Source organism: Antechinus flavipes, chromosome X (assembly GCF_016432865.1).
Source record: "Antechinus flavipes isolate AdamAnt ecotype Samford, QLD, Australia chromosome X, AdamAnt_v2, whole genome shotgun sequence".
Taxonomy (NCBI): Eukaryota; Metazoa; Chordata; class Mammalia; order Dasyuromorphia; family Dasyuridae; genus Antechinus; species Antechinus flavipes.
The window spans coordinates 3,120,072-3,138,401 of record NC_067404.1 but is presented as its reverse complement, the minus strand read 5'-3'; the positions used below and the strand labels follow the sequence as shown (position 1 = coordinate 3,138,401).

Sequence of the window (18,330 nt, the reverse complement as noted above, 5' to 3'; positions counted from 1 at the left end):
GAATTGGTCAAATGGTAAAGGAGGTATAAAAGCACACTGAAGAAAATAATTCTAGAATTCTAGAAAACAAACTAGAATTGGGAGGTAGAAACTAATGACTTTATAAGACATCAAGAATTGGTCAAACAAAACCAAAAGAATGACAAAACAGAAGAAAATGTAAAATACCTTATTGGAAAATCCAAGGAGAGAGATAATTGGAGATTTAATGGACTACATGAAGGCCATTATCAAATAAAGAGCCTGGACAGCATCTCTCTCTCTCTCTCTCTCTCTCTCTCTCTCTCTCTCTCTCTCTCTCTCTCTCATTTCTTTTTTATTGGATTTCTCTTGTAATTTTTATTATTATAGCTTTTTATTGACAAAACATATGCATGGATAATTTTTCAACATTGACCTATGCAAAATCTTCTGTTCCAATTGTTCCCCTCCTTGCCCCCATTCCCTCTCCTAGATAGCAGGTAACAATACATGTTAAACATGTTGAAGTATATATAAAATACAATATATGTATACACATTTATACAGTTATCTTGCTGCATAAGAAAAATTGGATCTAGAAAGAAAGTAGAAAAACCTGAGAAGGAAAACAAAAATGTAAGCAAACAACAGAAACAGTGGAAATGCTATGTCGTGGTCCATACTCAGTTCCTATAGTCCTCTCTCTGGATGTACATGGCTCTCTTCATCACTGAACAATTGGAACTGGTTTGAATCATCTCACTGTTGAAGAGGGCCATGTCTATCAGAATTGATCATCATATAATATTGTTGTTGAGGTATATAATGATCTCCTGGTCCTGCTCATTTCACTCAGCATCAGTTCATGTAAGTTTCTCCAGACCTTTCTAAAATCATCCTGTTGGTCATTTCTTACCAGACAATAATATTCCATAACATTCATGTACCACAATTTATTTAGCCATTCTCCAATTGATGGGCATTCACTCCATTTCCAGTTTTTGCCACCGCAAACATTTTTGCACACGAGTCCTTTTCCCTCCTTTTAAGATCTCTTTGGGGCATAAGCCCAGTCGTAGCACTGCTGGATCAAAGGGTATGCACAGTTTGATAACTTTTTGGACATAATTCCAGATTGCTCTTCAGAACGGTTGGATCCGTTCACAGTTCCACCAACAATGTATCAGTGTCCCAGTTTTCCCATCTCCCCTCCAACATTTATCATTCTCTTTTCATGTCATCTTAGCCCATCTGACAGGTGTGTAGTGGTATCTCAGAGGTGCTGGACAGCATCTTTCAAGAAATTGTCAACGAAAGCTGCCCTGGTATCCTAGAATTGGAGGGTAAAATAGAACCTGGAAGAATCCACCAAACACTTCCTGAAAAAATCCTAAAAATAAAAATTCAAGGAATATTATAGCTAAATTTCAGAATTACCAGGTAAAGGAGAAAATCCTGGATATAGCCAGAAACAAATAATTAAAATATCAAGGAGCCAGTCAGAATTACCTAGAATTTAACAACTTCTAATTTAAAAGGTCATAGTACCATAGACCATGAAGCAACACATATGCATTAAAGGGTAAGCATACAAATTCTTAGAGAAGTCAAGTGACCTGCAGGAACAGATAGAAAGCAAAACTATTTAATGGAAAACAGAACCTTCCCCTCTCAGAACTAGATAAATCAAAACAGAAATAAAGAAGAAATAAGTTGAGGAGAAAGTAAACAGAATTTTAGATAAAATACATATGACAGTCCCATAGAGAAGACTGAATGGGGATAGAAAGGAAAAAATCTTGAACATCTCTGAGTTTTTCCTCTCGTTTTCATTCTTACAATTCAAAGGCTTCCTGAATAATCTAAAATTCCTGATTCCTGAAGAGGAAGTAAAAAAGAAAAAGGAGAAAATCTTTGATCCTAATTCATTAATTATTAATAAAATAGAAAATAACCCTGCGATTTTTATGCAGAAAATCAGAAACCCAAGTAGATGGGGAATGATAGATGGCCAATTGGGGCTTCAAGGAAAGAATAAAATGAAAGGCAAAACTATACCTGAAGGACAAGGTTGAATTCTAAATATTAAAAGCTCAGTTGCAAAGTGAATGAAGATTGGCTGTTTGAATAATCTCCAAGAAACAAGTCCTTTGTGGAATACCCCAAAAAGGGCTGGGGAAAGTTATAGGATAAGATTAGAGCTGAGATTTTGGATGGAAAACTGAATCTACAGGGAAAAAAATGATGGGAAATAAATGTTCGAAGCATTAGGTCCCTGGCTAAAAGCCCAGCCACTGCTGTAACTAAGCAAGTAGAGAAGGAGAATATATGGTAACGTGATAGTATGAGTTGAAAAGTCTAGGATAAGAAAAACCTTTACAAGGAAAGGAGGCCAGGTTGCTTAAGGATGTAAAAAAGGAAGGAAACATATTGCTTGTGTTACTTTTTAAATTGTCTGGTAAGATTTAAAATTTTAAAAAGAATACATGAAAGAGGATTTAAGGGGAAAAACCTGAGAAAAAATGATTGCAGGAAGAAAAGAAAGCAGAGAAAAATCTCACAGGAAAAAGATTCCTAAATACTGGTTCTTCCTTCTGTAAGGAAGACATTTCCCCTTATCTTAGACATCACAGCCTGGAAAAATGCCCATATCTGTATTCTAATAGAAGCTGGGTCATTCCAACAACAGTCAATTGAAGGAATCCTACAAATTATTGCAAATACAAATAAACAAATCCTCCCTCAAGGTAGCCTATTCTAACACACCTAGAAAAGTGAAGCTCACTTGAATAATTGAGAGGCAGTGCATATAACAAAAAAGCCACATCAGATTATTGTAAACTAATGAATTCCAGGGGACTCATATTGCTGGCAAAGGACAAATTTAAGAGCTTCCTAACCCCTACAAGGAAAGGGTGGCCTTTCTGAATCCCAGACTAAAGAATGGAATATCTGCTCACTCAAGAAACAGAAGAAAAGACCAAAAAAGAAGAATCAAAGGAGCAATGCCAATCGACATTTTGAATCAAAAGTATTTGTACTACTGTTTTAGCTCCATTATGGTCATCATGATTGAAGCCAAGTCTATGCTCCATGCTCAACAACGTTCAGAAATACATTTGCATCTGACCCATACCTTCTTCAAGAAGGAGCTCCCTGTTGAAATCATGGCCTATTGCTCACTGGAGAAATTTCCAAGAAAAGCAAAAATTGATCAGATTGCTACATGGAAAGAGAAAAGTGATCTCTAGGGGCATAATCTACATTACATGTAGAGGAAGAATACTCCCACAAGGGGTCACTGCTCAAACTCTGTGACTAGATTTCACCAAATTAAAAAAAAAAAAAAACACAAAGCAAAACAAAAAACGCTTGACAAGGATTTTGAGAAGTTTGCTGAGCTGTTTATCATTATGGGATGTTGGACACTTGGGGCATGAAAGGAAAAACTGAAAAATCTGAGCACTCACCAGAGCTGAGGAGAAGCCTGGTTCCCATGGACTTGCAATAGGACTCCATCCACCAGTGTGACACACAGTCTTCACCTAATTAAATAAAATGCTTAGGCAGGGGAAAAAAGATAATTGCATTGGAATGAATGGGTAAGTCATTAACCATGCAATACCTGCAATAGGGAGTTTCACATGGAGAAACTGTTGAATTGCTGTTCAGTGGTAGAACACGGAAAGGCCAAATGGAAAATTATAATGTTCCTGTTGGTTTTCTGGAGGTCTCTGGACCAGTCTTCCTTTCAGTAATCACCATGAGACTAGCCAGGTGTTAAAATCCAACATCCAAATTCTTTATTGTCTCCTTGCCTGGGACCCAGCCTGCTTTCTTGAGAGCCTTTCAAAAGAGCCTTGGTCTCAGTGGGGGAAGTGCAGGAAGACAGGCCAGACACTAAGAGGCTGATGAAGATGGAAATGAATGTCTCTGAGTCCAAGGGCTTGTGCTTCAGTCTCCAGCCACCACAAAGGTGGATGATGGAATGAATGTGTCTCTGGGTCCCTTCCGAGTCTGTGTCTGGCCCTTCCGAGTCTGTCTCTGGCTCGGATCTGGCTGAGTTTGTTGCAGCTTTATATGCTCTATTTTGAGTATACACCAATCATTCTATCACTAGGGAACCATTATTTGTTGTAAGATTAAATCAATCATACTGATCTAGAGAACTATTAATCACCATGCTAAACTAGATAACCAGTCTCATCAATTCCACTGAAGTTAGCACCTTGTAAGAATCCTTGTTTTAAGTATAGAATTTCTGGCCCATAACAGAAAACAACACAAATCATTTATGATCACAGCTGTTGGGAGAGGGGCTCTCTCCTTGACGCTGGTGGAAATAATTGTGCATTGCCCATGGATTCTTCTCAAGACTAAGTGATCAAAGGAGCGGTTGACTTTCCTTCCATCTAGAAGTTTCTGGAAGGTGAAGGTGACTGCATTTATGCTAACTCAGATGCCATGGAATACTTTAGATGCACAAACAGGATCTCAGAGGAAGAGCTGCAAGAAGATCTTGGTTGCTTATCGTCACATGAAGTCTCCTGATGGGAATGCAGGGCTGGTTCAATATTAGGAAAATTATTAGCATAATTAACTAAATTAATAACCAAATTAACAAAAAAAAACCAGATGATTACATCAATAGATGCAGAAAAAGCATTTGATAAAATCCAACACCCATTCCTATTAAAAACATAAGACAGTATAGGAACAAATGGACTTTTCCTTAAAATAATCAGTAGCATTTATCTAAAACCAACAGCAAGCATCATTTATAATGGGAATAAATTAGAAGCATTGCCAATAAGATTAGAGGTGAAACAAGGTTGCCCACTATCAGTATTACTATTCAATATTATATTAGAAATGTTAGCTTTGTCAATAACAGAAGAAAAGGAGATTAAATGAATTAGAGTAGGTAATGAGGAAACCAAACTATCACTCTTTGCAGATAATATGATGGTATACATGTAGAACCCTAGACGACCAACTAAAAAACTATTAGAAACAATTCACAACTTAAGCAAAGTTACATGATACAAAATAAATCCACATAAATCATCAGCATTTTTATACATCACCAACAACCCAACAGCAAGAGATAAAGAGAAATTCCCTTTAAAATAACTGTCGATATTATAAAATATTTGGGAATCTACCTGACAAGGGAAAACCAGGAACTATATGAACACAACTACAAAACACTTTCCACACAAAGTCAGATCTAAACAATTGGGAAAATATCAAATACTTTTGGATAGGTTGAGCGAACATAATAAAAATAACAATACTGCCAAAATTAATCTACTTATTTAGTGCTATACCAATCAGACTCCCAAGAAACTATTTTACAGACCTAGAAAAATTAAAAACAAAATCTGTCTGGAAGAACAAAAGGTCAAGAATTTAAGGGAATTAATGAAAAAATTCCAAATGAAGGTGGCCTAGCTGTACCTGATCTAAAACTATATTATAAAGTGGTCTTCAAAACCATTTGGTACTGGCTAAGAAAGAGAGTAGTTTATCAGTGGAATAGGTTAGGTTCCTAGGACAAAATAGTCAATGACTATAATAATCTAGTGTTTGACAAACCCAAAGACCCCAGCCTTGGGGTAAGAACTCACTAGTTGACAAAAATTGCTGGAAAAAAATAGAAACTAGGCTGGCAGAAATTAGGCATTGACCCACACCCAATACCATAGATCAAGATAAGATTGAAATGAGTTCATGGTCTAGACATAAAGAATGATATCATAAACAAATTAGAAGAACATAGGATAGTTTACCTTTCAGATCTCTGGAGAAGGAAGGAATTTCTGACCAAAGAAAAACTGGAGATCATTATTGATCATGAAATAGATAATTTTAATTATATTGAGTTAAAAAGTTTTTGTACAAACAAAACTAATGCAGATAAGATTAGAAGGAAAGCAATGAACTGAGAAAACATTTTTACATTCAAAGGATCTGATAAAGGCCTCATTTCTAAAATATATAGAGAACTGACCCAATTTATAAGAATTCCAGTCATTCTTCAATTGATAAATGGTCAAAGGATAAAAGGTCAAAAACAATTTTCAGATGAAGAAATTGAAACCATCTCCAGTCATATGAAAAAGTGCTATAAGTCATTACTGATCTGAGAAATGTCAATTAATACAACTCTGAGATACCACTACATACCTGTCAGATTGGCTAAGATGAAAGGAAAAGATAATGACAAATGTTGGAGGGGATGGGGGAAAACTGGAACACTAATACATTGTTAGTGGAACTGTAAACGAATATAACCATTCTGGAGAGAAGTTTGGAACTATGCTCAAAAAGTATTCAAACTGTGCATGCCCTTTGATCCAGCAGTGTTACTACTGGGCTTATATTCCAAAGATATCTTAAAGGAACGAAAGGAACTAAAATGTGCAAAAATGTTTGTGGCAGCCCTTTTAGTAGTAGCAAGAAATTGGAAACTGAATGGATGCCCATCAATTGGAGAAAATGCTGAGTAAATTGTGGTATATGAATGTTATGGAATATTATTGTTCCATAAGAAACGACCAGCAGGATGATTTCAAAGAGGCCTGGAGAGACTTAAATGAACTGATACTGAGTGAAATGAGCAGAAATAGGAAACCATTATACACAGCAACAACAAGATTATACAATGATCAATTCTGATGGACGTGGCTCTCTTCTACAATGAGATGATTCAAACCAGTTCCAAGTGTTCAGTGATGAAGAGAGCCATGTACACCCAACGAGAGGACTGTGAGAACTAGTGTGGACCACAACATAGCATTATCACTCTTTTTGTTATTGTTTGCTTTCATTTTATTTTCTTCATCATTTGCTTTTCTGGTTTGATTTGATTTTTTTGGTACAGCAAGGCAATTGTATAAATATGTATGCTTATATTCCATTTAAGATATTTCAACTATGTTTAACATATATTGGACTACTTGCCATCCAGGGGAGGGTGATGGGAGAAGTGGGGGAAAAACTGAAACAAGATTTTCCAAGGGCTAATGTTGCATAATTATCTATGCATAAGTTTTGAAAAATAAAAAAAGTTTTAATAAAAAAATAAAATGTACCATGATATACTTTTTAAAAAAATTAATTAAAATATTATTGTCAAAATAAAGAGAAAGAACCCCCCTCCAACCCCCAAAAAAAGACTCCTGATGACCATAGCATAAAATCCATTCATCAACATAAGCGAGGTGTCTCTTGACACAAGTGATATTAAAATGCCCATGGATGGGGAAGAGATATACCTTATATGGCAGAAATGGTGCTTCAAGTCCGCTTTCTGGGGGGCAGCCATGCTGACTAATGATACATGTAGGAATGGCTCTTCTTGATCCTGATCATCACAAACTCTAGGAACCAATCATTTTTACTATTTTGCTTTGGTTCCATACTTGTCATTACCATGGAAGCCAAGTCAATGCGCGCTGTTCAAAAACATTCCGAAATAACACCATTCCATCTGATCCTTACCTTCTTCAAGGAAGTAGCACTCTGGTGAAATCAGGTCCAATTGCCCACTCAAGAACCTTGCAGAAAAAGCACATATGGAACAGTGGTGATTGGATTTCAAAAAAATTTTAAAAAATACTTGACAGCGGCTTTCAGAAAGATGCTAAGCTATTCATCTTTATGGGATGTTGGGTACTTGGGGCATGAAAAGAAACAGAAAAATCTGAGCACTCACCAGAGCTGAGGAGAAGCCCAAGACTGCAGTTGCCTGGTTCCCATGGACTGGCAAAAGGACTCCATCCACCAGTGTGACACATAGCCTTCATCTAATTAAATAAAATGCTTAGCCAGGGAAGAAAGATAATTGCTTTGCACTCAAAGGTTAAAGACTTACCTGCAATAGGGAATTTCAATCTGAAAACGCTGTTGGATTGCAGCCCAGTGGTAGAATGCAGAAAGACCAATGGGCAAACACCACAAAATCATTTATGATCACGACTTTTGGAAGAGATGCTTTCTCATTGGTACTGGTGGAAATATTGTGCCTTGTCAATGGATTCTTCTCAGGTCTTAAGGTGAACAAAGGAGTGGTTGAGTCTCTTTCTATGTAAAAGATTCACTAAGGTGGAGGTAGCCACATTTTAGATTACTCAAATGGAATAGAATACTTTAGATGCAGAAACAAGAGGAAAAACTGTCAAACAGAAGTTGCTTTCCAAAACTTCACATGAAGTCTCCAGATGACCTCAGCATAAGCATAAGATCATTTCATTGACACAAATGAGATTTTTTTAGACATTCTACTCAAAGTGTCCATGGCCAGGGAAGGAGAACAGATTAAATGGCAGAAATAGGGTTCAAGCCCATTCTGAAGGAGACAGCCATGCTGACTAAAGATACATGCAGGAATGGCTCCTGTTTATCCTGATGTTTACAAATTCTTAGAACTAATCATTTCTACTGTTCTGCTTTGGTTCCATATTGTCATCACCATGGAAGCCAAGTCCATGCTAGCTTCTCAGCAAACTTCAGAAATAGGATGCTATCCAATGCTCCACTTCTTCAAGGAGGCAGTCCCTAGTGTAATCATGTCTAATTGCCCACTTCAGACCTTCCAGGAAAAGCAAATACTAATCAGCAGTGCATTGCTACATGGAAAGAGAAAAATGATCTCTAGGGGCATAATCTACATTGAATGTACAGGGAGAATACTCCCAGAAGGTGTCACTGATCTCACTGTCTGACTGGATTTCAACAAATTAAAAAAAAAAAAAAAAAAAAAAAAACCTCGACAAGGGCTTTGAGAAGGTTGCTAAGCATTTCATCTTAACAGGATATTAAATACTTGGATCATGAAAGGAAAAATAGAAAAATCTAAGCACTCACCAGAGCTGAAGAGAAGCCCATGACTGGTTCCCATGGTCTAGCAATTAGACTACATCTAGCAGTGACTTGACACATAGCCTCCATCTCATTAATTAAAATGTTTAGGGAGAGGAAAAGATAATTACATTTCAATGAATGGTTAATGACTTACTTGCAATAGGGAGTTGTACCCTGAAAACGCTGGTGGGTTGCAACCCAGTGATAGAATGCAGAAAAATGAAGGGAAAGTGCCAAAAAATTACCGACTATCACTACTGTTGGGAGAGGTGCTCTCTCGTTGGCACTGGTGGAAATATTGTGCCTTGCCAATGGATTCTTCTCAGGTCTTAAGGTGATCAAAGGAGCAGTTGAATCTCTTTCCACGTAGAAGATTCTCTAAGGTGAAGGTAGCCACACTATACATTCCTCAGATAGCATGGAATACTTTAGTTTCATAAAAAGGACTGAGAGGAAGAGCTGCACAGAAGATCTTGGTTTTTTAACATTAAATGAAGACTCCATGTGGCTTTAACACAAGACCATTTCTTTGCCCTGGGCCTGGTAGCCTGGACATTTCACTCAAAATTCCCAGTGCTCAGAAGAAAAACAGCTTGAAAGGTAGAAATGAGGCTTCAAGCTCATTCTGTGAGAGACATGACAAAACATGCATGCAGGAATGGCTCTTCTTGATCCTGATCTTCTCAAGGTCTGGGAACTAGAACAATACAAGATTTGAAGCACAAATGCAGCTTCTCTGAGATATTATCAAGAACCTCTTCAATATTAGTCAGAGGGGTGGGCACCTAACAAACATAGGTGAATTCCATTTCCAGTAGGATGTGGGTCAGGGACAGTATGGAGGAAAGCCTGATAGTAGAAGAGGAACAAGGTTGATCAGAATCTGTGTGGGGTCTTCCTGTGGAAAACGCATTTCACAATACTTGGATCATGCTTTCATCCATTTCTATCTCAGAGGGCCCAAATGAAAATTCTGACCTCTTTCCCCTCCCCCATTGGCACCTCCTGAACAATGAAACACTTGAGTAAGGGAGGAGAAATGTTTGTGGGAGTCTAAGGTAAATCTCAAGGGACTCAGAGCAAATCAATGCTAGCTGCTCAACAAACTTCTGTGATACCATTCCATTTTATGTTTACCTTCTTCAAGGAGGCAGCCCCCATGATGAAATCATGTCCATTGTCCACTTAAGAGCATTCCTGGAAAGTCTGAAGGGAAAACAAAAAGTGATAGTGGTACATTGCTACATGTATCATTTCTAGAGGCACAATCTATATTGGTTCAAAAAGATAACATTTCATGGAGGGCTTAGTGCTCTCACTGGTAAGTTTTTCTTCTTTTTAAAAAAAATGTTTATTTATTTAAAATTAAATATAAAGGAAGAAAGATCAAAATAGAAAAAGAAAATTAGAAAAAAGAAAAGAAAACATTGTACTTTACCAAGCTGAACATAAGAAAGGACTATAACAATAAGTTTTCATTTAAAAAAAGAACGTATAAGTTTAGAAGACATTGTATTCATCATGTCTCTCTATCTTTGCTTTCTTTCGACTTATTTTTTATTCTCTACATTGCACTTTTAACTATTTTCTCTTTTTCCCCCTCAAATTTCCCCAATCAGGGTATAGTAAGAACAGATACGTGTGTGTATATATGTATGTGTGTATGCATACATACATATATATATATTCATATACATATATCTGAACACATATATACATCATAATGTATTTAGACATATACACATATGTATATAGAGGGATAGATATAATATGCATTTACACATAGACATGTATCTAAACCAATATTAATATGGCTGACTTATAATATAGATTTCTCTCCTGATTGACTTTTTCTGTTTTACTTGGTCTGAGATCTATGATTACTAGCTCTACCTTTATTTTTTTTTAATAATTTCTTCTCCCAATTTTTATTATTGTGCTTGTGTGTATCTCTTATTAGGAATCCCTGGAAACTCTTCTACTTTATAGCTACTTTTTCACTTGCCTTGCAGTTATTTAACCTCCTCCCCACGTCCCTTATTTCCTTACTTCGACATTTCCCTCCTTCTTTATCTCATTCTCATTAAGCTACATACCTTGCCATACTCCCCTTCATCTACATACCCTTCTATACTTCACAGTATCCTATTCCCTCCCTCCTTGTTTCTTTATAGATTTTAGATATTATATATATATATATATATAATCCCTATTTATTCAATTCCTGATAGGAGTAGGTTTTCAGAACTGCAAGCCATGCTCTCTCCTATCTAATGCCTCTGTGCCAGTTTTTCCTCTGCCCCTCCCTAATATAGCATAATTACAATTTTTATCTTTTCCTAGAAAATTTTGTTTTTTAAAACCAAATCATACTCTGCCCTAATTTTTCTTTTGAACAATCCAAGTACTGATGTCAATCTCAGAATATGGTTTATATTTTCACATATAAAACATAGTTTATTATTGAGTCAGATTGGATCAGATCCAGCAGTGTTATTACTGGGCTTATAGCCCAAAGAGATACTAAAGAAGGGAAAGGGACCTGTATGTGCCAAAATGTTTGGGGCAGCCCTGTTTGTAGTGGCTAGAAGCTGGAAAATGAATGGATGCCCATCAATTGGAGAATGGTTGGGTAAATTGTGGTATATGAATGTTATGGAATATTATTGTTCTGTAAGAAATGACCAACAGGATGAAGCTTGGAAAGACTTACATGATGTGATGCTGAGTGAAATGAGCAGAACCAAGAGATCATCATATACTTCAACAACAATACTGTATGAGAATGTATTCTGATGGAAGTGGATATCTTCGACAAAGGGAAGATCTAATTCAGTCCCAATTGATCAAAGATGGACAGAATCAGCTACACCCAAAGAATGTGATCCGTTTGCATTTTTTGTTTTTCTTCCCAGATTATTTTTCCCTTCTGAATCCAATTCTTCTTGTGCAACAAGAGAACTGTTCAGTTCTGCACACATATATTGTATCTAGGATATACTGTGACATATTTCACATGTATAGGACTGCTTGCCATCTAGGGAAGGGAGTGGAGGGATGGAAGGGAAAAGTCAGAATAGAAGTGAGTGCAAGGGATAATGTAAAAAAATACCCATGCATATGTTCTGTCAATAAAAAGTTATAATAAAAAAAGAAAAAGAAAAAATTCCCAGTGTCAGATCGATTCACAAGTGTATCTACTAAATGAAACAGGGGCCAGAGACAAGATGATGGAAAGCAAACATGACTTTCTGTGACCTCCTCTGATTTTCTCTCAAACCAACAGCAGATTAAGTCTCTAAACTGGTTTTGGAGTCAAAGAACCCACAAATATCTGGAGTACAACACATTCCCAGAAGAAGATACCTTGGAAGAACTTTGGAACAGGTCTGTTTCAATCGGGCAGGAGGACAGTCTGCCGAGCCCAGACCGTAGCACAGGGAGCCAGAGGCAAGGAGCTGGGGCAGTACCCCAGAGTGTTGCAGCATCCGTGCACAAGGAATTTTCTGTGAGCCTCCTAGGCTACTCTGTCCTGGTTGCAAGCAGGTGGTTGATTTGCTACAAAACACAAATTGTAAACCAATGAGCCCTGGAAGAACATAGGGCCTAGCCACAATTACCCAGCACCAGAAATCAATCAGCAGAACTGCCCCCAGGGAAAACTAAAGCAGCTGCCACTGCTTTTCATTAAGAGCAGACCAAAAGCCTTTAAAAAATAGGGAAAAAAAAAACAAAAAGAACTGTCACTATAGACAGGAATGAGAAGAGAGAGAGAAGAACAGACCTCAAATCCTGAGGCTCTTAAAGGCAAAGCAACTCCAGATGAAGCCCCAAAGAGAGACATGAGCTGGTCCCCACTGCACAAGGCTTTCTTGTAAGATTTGCATAAAGGATCTTAAAAGGGAGTTAGAAGAAAAATGGGGAAAGGAAATGACATCATTGCAAGAAGGGATGGAAAAAGCATATAATGTCCTACAAAATACATAGGAAAAAGATACCAACTCATTGAAAAACAAAATGTGTGAAATGGAAAAAAAAAAATCAATGAACAAAACAATTCAATTGGCCAAATACAAAAGGAGCTAAAAAAGATAACTGAAGAAAAAATGCACTAAAAATCAGAATTGAAGAAATGGAAGTGAATGACTCAGTAAGACTTCAAGCATCAGTCAAACAAAAACAAAAAAAAATGAAAAGATAGAAGCAAATATGAAATACCTCCTAAGAAAAACAACTGACCTGGAAAATATATCTAGGAGAGACAATCTAAGGATTATTGGACTACCTGAAAGTCATGATGAAAAAAAGAACCTAGACATTATCTTACAGGAAATCATAAAGGAAAACTGTCCCGATATTTTAGAATCAGAAGGTAAAATAGCCATTGAAAGAATTCCCTGATCACCTTCTGAAAGAGACCCCAAAATTAAATCCCCAAGAAATATTGTGGATAAATTTCAGAACTATTGAACCAAGGAAAAGCTATTGCAAGCAGCCAGAAAGAAACAATTTAAATATCAAGGAGTCACAATCAGGATTACCCAGGACCTAGCAGCTTCCACCTCAAAGGATCAAAGGGCCTGGAATCTGGTATCCTGAAAGGCAAAGGAACTTGGATTACTGCCAAGTGTAATGCTTGGACTGGCTTTCTGGAGGTCCCTCAGATGGGCCTTGGTCTTTACGTGGAGAAGTGATGAAGGCAGGAGAGTCACCAGAAGGATGGTCAAAAATGGAATGTCCCATTTCCAGTCCTTCTTAGTCCTAATATATGTTATTATAATTACATCATTACAACATACTGATTATGTGTGAACTAGAGAACCATTACATCACCATACTAAGTACTAAGTATATACGTGAACTAGAGAACCATCACCTCATCAATTCCACTGAGTTAACACTTTGTTTCAAGTATACTTGTCCAGAATTCCGGCCCACTACAGCCAGGAATAAGCTATCCAGCTAAAATGAGCATTATCTTTCAGGAAAGAAGATGGACATTCAATGATATAGTTGAATTTTACCTATTTCTAATGAAAAGACCAGAATAAAACAAAAAATTTGATCTCCAAACACCGAGCTCAAGAGAAAGATAAAAAGGTAAAAAGGAAAGAACTCTTGAGAACTATAGTTCTATTTTGGGCACACTTAGAGAATGTGGATATAATTTGATTTTATTTTGATAATACGAAAAAGAAACTAGAGGTGGAAAAAGAAGTGTAGTGGAAAAAGAGAAAAAAGGAGGTGAGATAAGGCAAATTACACCTCATGAAGAGGCAAAATAAAACTATTATAATTGAGAGAAAGAAGGGAGAGGGGTGAACATTTTGTGAATCTTACCCTCAAGGGGAAAAGAAAGGGAAAGACTAATAGAAGGGAAACTAGAAGTATTAGGGGAAAGGTGTAAGAAAAGGGAAAAAAACTCTAAAGGGGGAGGGCTATTTGAGGAAGATGGTCATCAAAAGCAAAATACTGGGGAGGAGAGAAGGGGGAAGGAAAGAGAAGAGTATAACTTAGGATAAATAAGATGGCAGATAACACAGAATTAGTTATTCTAACTGAATGTGAATTGGATGAACTCTCACATAAAACAGAAGTGAATAGCAGACTGCGTTAAAAGCCAGAATCCTACAATATGTTGTTTACAAGAAACACATTTAAAGCAGGGAGATACATACAGAGTGAAGGTAAGGGGTAGGAGCAAAATCTATCATGCTTCAAGTGAAGTTTAAAAAGCAGGGGGAGCCATGCTGATCTCAGATCAAGCAAAACCAAAAACTGATCTAATTAAGAGAGATAAGGAAGGAAACAAGATAAGGAAGAAAAAGAGATAAGGAAGGAAGCTATTTTACTAAAGGGTACTATAGATAATGAAGCAATATCAATACTAAACATATTCACCAAATGGTATAGTATCCAAATTCCTAGAGGAGAAGTTAAGAGAGATGGCAAGAAGAAATAGACATCTAACAAAATGTTAGAAAAGTTAGATATGATAGATCTTTGGAGAAAATTGAATGGAGACAGAAGGGATTTTACTTTTTTCTCAGCTGTTCATGAAATGTATACAAAGACTGACCATATCTTAGGGCATAGAAACTTCAAAATCAAATGTAGAAAGGCAGAAATAGTAAATGCATTTTTTTTTTCAGATCATGATGCAATAAAACACACACACACAATATAAGGCGAAAAGAAAAGAGACAAAAAAAATTAATTGGAAATTAAATAATCTAATCCTAAAGAATGAATGGGTGAAACAACAAATCATAGATACAATCAACAACTTTATCCAAGAGGATGCCAATAGTGAGACAACATGGCAAAATTTGTGGGATGCAGCCAAAGCGGTTATAAGGGGAAATTTTATCTCTAGATGCTTACTTGCATAAAATAGAGAAACAGAAGATCAATGAATTGGGCTTACAACTAAAAAAGCTAGAAAAAGAACAAATTAAAAACCCTCAGTTAAATACCAAATTAGAAATTCTGAAAATAAAAGGGGAGATTAATAAAATTGAAAATAAGAAAATCATTTAATTAATGAATAAAACTAAGAGTTGGTTTTGTGAAAAAAAAAACAATAAAATACATAAACATTTAGTTAATTTGATTAGAAAAAGGAAAGAAGAAAATCAAATTGTTAGTCTCAAAAATGAAAAGGGAGAACTTTTCACTAATGAAGAGGAAATTGGAGCAATAATTAGGAATTACTTTGCCCAATTATATGCCAATAAATTTAATAATCTAAATGAAATGGACGATTATCTAAATTGATAGATAGATAGATAGATAGTCTGGGTTAACAGAAGAGGAAATAAATAGAAACCATTAAATAGAACCATTTTAGAAAAAAAAATAGAACAACTATTAATTAACTCCCTTAGAAAAATATCTCCAGGGCCAAATGGATTTATGTGTGAATTCAGCAAACATTCAAAGAACAATTAATTCCAATACTATATAAACTATTTGAAAAAAATAGGGAATGAAAGACTCCTACCAAATTCCTTTTATGACACAGACATGGTACTAATCCCTAAACCAGATAGGGTGAAAACAGAGAAAGAAAATTATAGAACAATTTCCTTAATGAATACTGATACAAAAATGTTAAATAAAATATTAGCAATGAGATTATAGAAGGTCATCCCCAGAATAATACACTCTTACCAAGTAGGATTTATACCAGGAATGCAGGGATGGTTCAATATTAGGAAAACAATCAGCATAATCAACTACATCAATAACCAAACTAACAGAAAATATGATTATCTCAATAGATGAAGAAAAAGCATCTCACAAAATCCAACCCCATTCATATTAAAAACACTAGAGAGTATACGAATAAATTGACTTTTCTTTGAAATGGGGACAAATTAGAAATAAGATCAGCGGACAAACAAGGTTGCCCACTATCACCATTACTATTCAATATTGTATTTGAAATGTTAGCTTTGGCAATAAGAGAAGAAAAAGAGATTACATTAGAATTAGAATATTTAGAGTAGGTCATGAGGAAACCAAATTATCACTCTTTGCAAATGATATGATGATATCCTTAGAGAACCCTAGAGAATCAACTAAAAGCCTATTAGAAACAACTCACAACATAAACAAAGTTATAGGATACAAAATAAATCCACATCAACCATCAGCATTTTTATATATTACCCACAAAGTTCAGCAGCAAGAGATACAAAGAGAAATTCCATTCAAAATAACTGTCAATAGTATAAAATATTTAGGAATCTATCTGTCAAGGTTAAGTAAGGAACTATATGAATACAACTACAAAACACTTTCCACACAAATAAAGTCAGATCTAATCATTTGAAAAAACATCAAGTGCTCATGGGTAGACCAAGCAAATATAAAAAACAATACCACCTATATTAATCTACTTATTTAATGTCATACCAATCAAACTTCCAAAAATTATTTTACAGATCTAGAAAAAATAATAACAAAGTTCATCTGGAAGAAAACAAGGTCAAGAATTTCAAGGAAATTAATGAAAAAAAAATGCTAATGAAGGTGGCCTAGCTGTGCCAGACCTAAAACGATATTATAAAGTGGCAGTCATCAAAACATTTTGGTACTGGCTAAGAAACAGAATAGTTTATCAGTGGAATAGGTGAGGATCACAGGACAAAATAATCAATAACTATAGCAATCTAGTGTTTGACAAACCCCCCAAACCCTAGCTTTGGGGATAAGAACTCACTATTTGACAAAAACTACTGGAAAAATTGGAAACTAGTATAGAAGAAATTAGGCACTGACCCGCCCATAACACCACATACCAAGATCTAAATGGGTCCATGATTTAGTCATAAAGACTAATATTATTAGCAAATTAGAAGAACATAGGTTAATTTACCTCTCAGATCTGTGCAGAAGGAAGGAATTTGTGTCAAAAGAAGAACTGGAACTCATAACTGAACACCAGATAGATAATTTTGATTATATTAAGTTAAAAAGGTTTTGTACAAACAAAACTAATGCAGACAAGATCAGAAGAGAAACAGTAATTTGGGAAATCGTTTTTACATTTAAGGGTTCTGATAAAGGCTTAATTTCTAATAGAGAATTGACTCAAATTTATAAGAATTTAAGCCCCTCTCCAATTGATAAATGGTCAAAGGATATGAACAGACAATTTTCAGATGAAGAAATTAAAACAATTTCTAACCATATGAGGTTTCTAATAGGGTTTTAGTTGATTCTCTAGGGTTCTCTAATGATTAGAGATCTCTAGTACATCAGTACTGATCGGAGAAATGGCAATTAAGACAACTCTGAGATACTATACACACCTCTCAGATTGGCTAAGATGACAGGAAAAGACAAGGACAAATGTTGGAGGGGATGTGGGAAAATTGGGACACTAATTGATGGTTGATGAAACCATTCTGGAGAGCAATTTGGAACTATGTTCAAAAAGTTATCAAACTGTGCATACCATTTGACCCAGCAGTGTTACTAATGGGCTTATATCCCAAAGAGATCTTAAAGGAGGGAAAGGGACCCCTGTACGTGCAAAAATGTTTGTGGCAGCCCTTTTCATAGTAGCTAGAATCTGGAAACTGAATGGATGCCCACCAATTGGAGAATGGCTGAATAAATTATGGTAGATGAATGCTATGGAATATTATTGTTCTGTAAGAAACGACCAGCAGGATGATTTCAGAGAGGCCTGAAGAGACTTACATGAACTGATGCTAAGTGAAATGAGCAGAACCATGGCAACAACAAGACTATATGATAATCAATTCTGATACATGTGGCTCTTTCCAAGAATGAGATGACTGATGACAGATCCAATGATCTTGTGACAAAAAGAAAATAACATGAAAAAATGTTCCAAATCATTAAGAGAAATTAAAATCAAAACACACTGGAGGTTTCACCCTACAAATTGAAAAAGGAAAAAATGCTTCATGTTGGAGGGGTTATGGGAAAAGAGTCTCACTAATATACTGTTGGTGGAACTTTCCA

At 35.9% G+C, this 18,330-nt stretch overlaps 1 long non-coding RNA gene across 3 annotated transcripts; it reads right to left on the bottom strand.

Annotated features, from left to right (window-relative positions):
• Window positions 1-275: 275 nt before the first annotated feature.
• On the bottom strand, window positions 276-10,039 carry LOC127542595 (uncharacterized). Of its 3 annotated transcripts, none has more exons than XR_007948754.1 (6): window positions 9,967-10,039; window positions 7,682-9,526; window positions 7,468-7,523; window positions 3,587-4,525; window positions 3,432-3,506; window positions 276-1,351 (listed from the first exon to the last, which is right to left on the bottom strand). It is a non-coding gene; the product is annotated as an uncharacterized LOC127542595 (long non-coding RNA). The 3 variants fall into 3 exon arrangements; XR_007948755.1 differs by having other exon boundaries at window positions 7,682-8,015; window positions 8,984-10,033; XR_007948753.1 differs by having other exon boundaries at window positions 7,682-10,033.
• Between the last annotated feature and the right edge of the window lie 8,291 nt (window positions 10,040-18,330).